Raw genomic sequence first — 6580 nt, forward strand, 5'->3', positions numbered from 1 at the left:
GGTGACTAGGGAGAGAGAGCATGGTGATGATGGAGAAAGGGAAGGGTGACAAGGGAGAGAGAACATGGTGACGAGGGAGAAAGGGATGGGTGACGAGGGTGACAAGGGAGGAGAAGGGTGGCGGGGGAAAGGGAAGGGGAGGGGTTGGGGAGAAAGGGTAAGGGGGAGGAATGGGGGAGGGGATGAGCAGAAAGGAGGAAGGGAAAGAGGGGGGAGCAGGGGGGATAAAAAGGCAAACCAAATTATACCAAAGTGTCTCTTTTTATTGAAATTCTTGATCCTACTAGGAGTACCCTCCACTGTCAAATTTTTGAAATTCATAACCATGATTAAGGAATGAATATCGTTTCCTCTAAACCATTCACATTACTACTTTCCTCATTCATCCGACAGGCCAAATTTGCTTGCTTGTCCACTTCCTGATTATTCCCTCTTAGGATGTGGAAAAAAGTAACATGATCAAAGAGAGGGATCATGCCTTGGGAGCACTTTATAATTTGGTTTAGGATCATGTTTTGTGCTGCTGAATTGTATCTCATGTGCTTTATTATCAACAAGGAGTCACCTAGAATTTGCATTTCCTTGATGCCCTTTTTTTGAGCCAGAGAAAGCCCTAGGAACAACCCATAAGCCTCAACTTGGTTATTTTTCTTCCTTCCCAGGCCCCAAGCATATATGTCTTCTATGATTTCTTCAGTATTAATGAGAATCCCTCCCCCTCCTACCACCCCTATCAATTTTCTTGATTGTTAATGGCTTCACTACACTTCACTAAAATATTTTGAGAAAACTTCATCCATTCTCCCAACTATCCATGGCTTCATTGGATTTGGTAAAAAGGTTAAATGTTTACAAATTACTTCTCAATTCATTTCCCATATGGCAAATGGATTCATCAAGCTTCAACAAAAAGGTCACTATAAATGCATTTACTAGAGGCTCGATTACCCAATAATGTAGATTCTTTCCATCGCTATAAAGATTACTGCCAATATAAAAAAGAATTTTATGAACTCATAAGGTAATAATGCTAGTGGACTTCTTCATATTGGTGGGACTTGAAAATAAATCTCAACTAAATAAGAGATAAACTAGCAATTGCACCCAAAAGTGTAAAATAATGCCAATAGAAAGAGCGGGAAATGTGAAAGGCAATAATCAAGCACAATAGGATACACATCCAATTCAAATATACGTTTTTAAATTTTAATCAACAATAAATTTTATTGACATTTTGTTGTTCGATATGTCTGAAATAAAATAAAATATATAAAAAAGGAAAAAAAATAAAAAGACTCATGTGGAACGGCAAATTGTTCCGGATGCTGTTGCTTTCATCGGGCGTCAACACCAACCATGAAGGGATCTAACTCATCCGAGTGCCAAACATTCCAGTCTAGTTGAAACATGTTGCCTTATTTGTCGATACACTAACACATATCATCTCTAACTTGTGAGATCTCCTCATAGCCTTTGAAACTTGAACACATGGTGCAGGTGAATGGGCTAAAACCCTGCTATTGCTCAGTGGATTGCAGACCGTTTTGAGATCAATCTTGCCAACATAAAGGATGGCTTCACCTATTTGGGCTTCCGTCTAAAAGCAAAGGGGTATCGTTGTATGGACTGGGCCTGGCTGGTGGACCGCTTCTTCTACAAGATTTCTCGTTGGGAAATGCGCTTCCTGTCTCTTGCAGGCAGATATATCTTGGTACAGACAGTTCTCTCTCAACTCTCGGTGTTCTGGAGCCACCTGTTCCTTCTCCCTTCATCTGTTATCAAGCAAATGAAGTCCATTGCTGCCACATTTTTGTGGAGTGGTCGACCTTTCCTCTCAAAAATTCACCTTGTAAAGATGGATACAATCTCAAGGCCGAAAGAAAAGGGTGGCTGGGGTCTTCTTGATATGAACCAATTTGGCAAGGCGCTCATCTGCAAATCCTTACACAGAGGCTTATTCGGGCACGGTCCGTGGAGCACCTTGATCAGACAAAAGTACCTTAAAGGCCGTCCCTTGGTTTACTGGTTCAAAAGATTTTCGCTTGGAATCCGAAATGGATCCCCCATTTGGAACAGCTTCAAAAAGATCCAATCTTTCTTCCTGAAGAATCTAAAGTGGACTCTTTTTTCGGGTTCCAGCATCCTTATTGGTATAGATCCCACTCTATACAATCTGGAGTCCATGATTCCCCCCTCATTACTCTCTTTCTTTCATTCTAGAGGCCTTTTTACCTGGAACACTCTTATTGACTCTTGGTCCTCTCTTGAACCAATATGGAAATCTGACCTTCAGCTGGCCATCCCTCCCCTCCTCCGTCCCCTATGGCTTTCATTCTCTTCCCGTTTCACCCATCATGGGATTCTCCAACTTGGCACAAAAGACAACCTCATATGGTCCACTGACACCTCTATCCATCCCATCTCTGTCCGGAAAATATACTCTGTCTTAATCGCTGATCTTCCTCCTATCCCCTTTGTCTTTCCTGTCAAAATCTGGAAGGCCCCTTGCCCCCTCAAAACCATCCTTTTCACTTGGCTTCTCTTCTCCAATAAGAATCTCTCCTGGGATGTTCTGCAAAGAAAAGGTTGGCACGGTCCAGGCAGATGTCAACTATGCCTTCAGGAGTTCGAAACTAACTACCACATGTTTTTTCAGTGTTCCGCCTCCTTTGCAATCTGGTATGATCTCTCATTGCTATATGGTTTTCCTCACTGTTTGTTTTCCTCTGTTCAGGAAGCTTTTTCATGGTGGGGCGCTCAATGCCCCACCTGGCAGGCTCTTTTCTGTCTCACATGTTGGAACATCTGGACGTGGAGGAACAGGCGTATCTTCCAGGCCTCCAGCCTGCCGCTTGCTTCCATTCTTCCTTCCATTTTGGGGTCTATGCCCACTCAGATTTAATTGGCTCCTTCTGCCTTTCACATTCTGTCATATGGTCAACAGCGTTCCTGTTTTTTGGATCTATCATTTTCTACTGCTATGGGGCTCGTTTTTCCCTTAGGCGCGGATCTTAATCTATTCGACTTTGTGTCTGTGTTAATAGCTTCATATGGTTTACATTCTCCACAGCTATACAGGCTTCGGGCCTTCTTTGTGTATGATCATTCCGACAAGCGACTGTGGTATAGTTTCTTGCGCCCATATGGTTTATTCATTATGCACATCATGAACAGATAGCCTCTTATGCTCTTTTATTTTATGCAATCCACATTCCGATAATGGCTGTGGCATTGCTTCTTATGCACATATGGTCTGCCAATTTCTGCACTCCATGTACAGATATACAGAATGAGGCAATGGGTCTTCTTTGTACCCAAGATCTTTATATTTTCTCAATATAATATATACTGATTTTTCTTTCTGAAAAAAAAGCATAACAATTTATATCCCACCCTTGTTCTTTTCCAATAAGAATCGACTATGAGAATTCATATAGCCGTAGTGTAATTTGCTGGAGGAATTGCTCAAAAAGTTATGGAAATTCTGGTTATATTTAGAGAAAATCTGGCAAGGATTTATTTGTAAATCCAAGTTATAGTTATTAAACTTCAAAATTTTAGGTGTCCTAGATGTTTTTGATGGTTTTGAATTCATTTCCACCATAAAAAAATGATTCAAACATTGCCTCTACAAAAAAAAATTAATTTTCTTTGTCCGAATTCTAACCACTTTTGGCCATCCGAGAAATTCCTCCACCTGGGTAGACAACTCCATTCATATATAGATGTCCCTGCCATTGATATTCTCGGTTAGTCATGCAAGCTCTAGGGCTACGAGCTTCGGCAGTGAAATTTTCTATTAATTCTTCCATCCCCCGCAGTTGCTTACCAGAATGAGTTGCATTGATTAGTGCTCATACGCTCGCTCCTGCATCCTACAAAGTTTGTTCAGTCCAGGCAAGGCAAAAGGATCCCTGTGATGCAGAGTCGACCATGGACGCTCAGAAGAACATGACATCGAGGCTGGGGTGAAAACGAGCCACAGTGACATGTATGTATTTTTCTTGGGTTGATTTGGTTAGGGTTATGGGTATTCCGGCTGACGTTTCTTCTTTGAATTTGGGGTCTCTAGGATTAATGTTGATGTTGTTTAACAGATAACATGGCAGATTCTTTTGGGTATGAGTATTCGACACGATCATCGGATAAGGGTTTCAGGCAAAGATACAGTGAGCATATCAAGTTTGGTCAAACCCTTTCTAAGGGAGTAGAGGTCGAGCCTTATGCTGACACCTGTAAAGAAGATCGACAATCCATATTCATCTTTTTTGTTCTGGCTAGTTATTTTCTTGTTTTTGTTTTTCATCTTCTTTAATTGAAATGTGCATTGTCTGACTACATGTGCAGTACTTCACTGTATTTAGACGTAGAGGTTCGACAAGAATACGATCAGTCACAGGGCTCTGAGGTGACAGATAACGATAAGGGAAGGCATTCTACTCAGCACACTACTTTTCCTGGTCACAATCATTCTACGCCAGGTGGAGTTGGAGGAACCGCTACATAGATGAAGGAAGGAAGAAATTGCAGTATTGTTCTCTGTTTTATTTTTCCAAGTATAGACAAATAAAATGGTTGTCTATCATATTTTCGCTTCAGTCTGGGCAGTTCATGTTTGGAGAAATTTGATGTCAAATTTGGCTACGGTTTGATAGATAGGCGGTGACACTAGTCACTATGAAGAGAATCTTTGTTGGGTCGAGACAGGGAGAATGAGAATACATCTAGGAGATCAACACCATAATACGCTTTTGACACAAGAACCAGGCACAGTTACAGGGTTGGTGCCGCAAACGTGATGAGCTATTGCTCGTCTATGACTATATGCCCAACAAGATCCTCGACAAGCTCATTTTCAGGCGGCCAGGGGACCAGCATCATAATTAGAATCAACCCCATCTGAATTGGGCCTAGAGACACAAGATCTTATGGGGTTGGTTTCAACATTATTGTACCTTCATGAAGAATGGGAGCAATGAGTCATCCACGGGTTTTTTTTAACCACATAGTGAATCGGTAACTGCCAAGCCTAATTTATGGTTAACCAAGGATCAAACCTCATAGCTGCTACTATAACACCAAGAGCATAACCAACCACCTGCAAGTGAGGTATACTAAGTTCCTATGATTTTAGCAAAAGTAGACTCATGGGAAAGGGGAAACCACCCCTCTAGCTGCCACCACAGCAGGTCATACACCCAACAAAGTTATACTCGCCGAGAAACTCAATGCTGTGTGGAGAACTTTGGCCTCATCAGGGTGATTAAGCATGATGACACAAATCAAAAATCAGCGGTCACCACGAGGCTCCACATGTCAGATTTCCTTGGAGAAAGGCGGACAAAACTTAACCTTCCCGATTGACTAGGTGAACAGTGCCTACCCGTCCCAACCCCAAAAAAAATGCCTATCAACATAATTACAATTTAAATTAATTTATTAATTTGAAATTTAGAAAAGTAAGTTAGAATGAAAGTCAAATTAAATATTGTTGTTGGTATAAGTCCTATTCAAAACAACATATTAAATGCTAGATCTGAAACTTTTGTGATCCATATTGTAGATGAAAGTATTTCAGATTAATCACATCATTAGAATTGGGTTGACATTTCGAATTAGCTAATGTGGTTCATCCTCTTAATAAAGTGAGAATAAACCACATTAGCTGGTTTGAAACATTGACCCAATCTTAATAATATGATTAATTTGAAAAGCTTTCATCAACATATTAAATGTTATATGTTATTTCTTAATTTTATAGTAATAATGAGTTAAACAATATTATAAAAGAATGTCTCGTAATAAGTCAATGGCGATAATTTCAAATTATCATATAGCTCATTTTCATTGTGTAAATTTTATTTAACCAGTTAACATTGCACTTGCAAGTACTTGGCACGAGTGAATATGTTAGATGGATAGTTATATGAAATTGATTTCTTTTAATTGAGTTAATAATAAGTTGGCCATGTGTTAGAAGTGTGGAAAATTTATATATAAACCAATAAAATATTTGTTAATGTTTTTCTTATATATTTTTTTATTTGTATTAATTTTTTTTTGAGATAAGAAATATTTGCATCATAACAATACCATTGTTGTTTCATTGTTCGTTGGTGTAATATATATTTGCGGGGTTTTCATAATTTATTATTTGAGAGATATTTAAGTTTAGATTATATTGTAATTTCATAGTCCAATAAAATAAATGTATTTTAATTAACTTTTAATAATAACAATTAATTTTTAATTTATTTAGTGTATTTAAGTTATTAGGATGGAATGTTAGTTATTTATGGATCTTGTCAATTTTTTATTGTTTTTTTAATTATTGTTTTAATTATCTTTGATTATTATAGAGAAGATAATATTGAGAGGGATTTGTACCATATAATGATAAATAAAGTCCTTGAGGTTGTTTATTCATATTAATCTATTTATACAAGGTTATGTTGTTCTCTCTTCTCTAGATTCCAATTCTAGTTTCTTTTCTTACATTGTTAATAAAGATTGGAGTTGGAGGATACCAATGAAGTGAAGGACTCATCAAAAGGAAGGAAGGACTCATCAAAAGGAAGGC

General features: G+C 38.7%; 1 pseudogene; it reads left to right on the forward strand.

Moving 5' to 3' along the window:
* Positions 1-3756: 3756 nt before the first annotated feature.
* Positions 3757-4507, forward strand: LOC149175319 (uncharacterized; annotated as a pseudogene).
* Positions 4508-6580: the final 2073 nt, after the last annotated feature.

This window comes from Pinus tabuliformis, chromosome 4_1 (assembly GCF_031772625.1).
Source record: "Pinus tabuliformis cultivar Carrire ecotype Pingquan chromosome 4_1, CPIR1, whole genome shotgun sequence".
Classification (NCBI taxonomy): Eukaryota; Viridiplantae; Streptophyta; class Pinopsida; order Pinales; family Pinaceae; genus Pinus; species Pinus tabuliformis.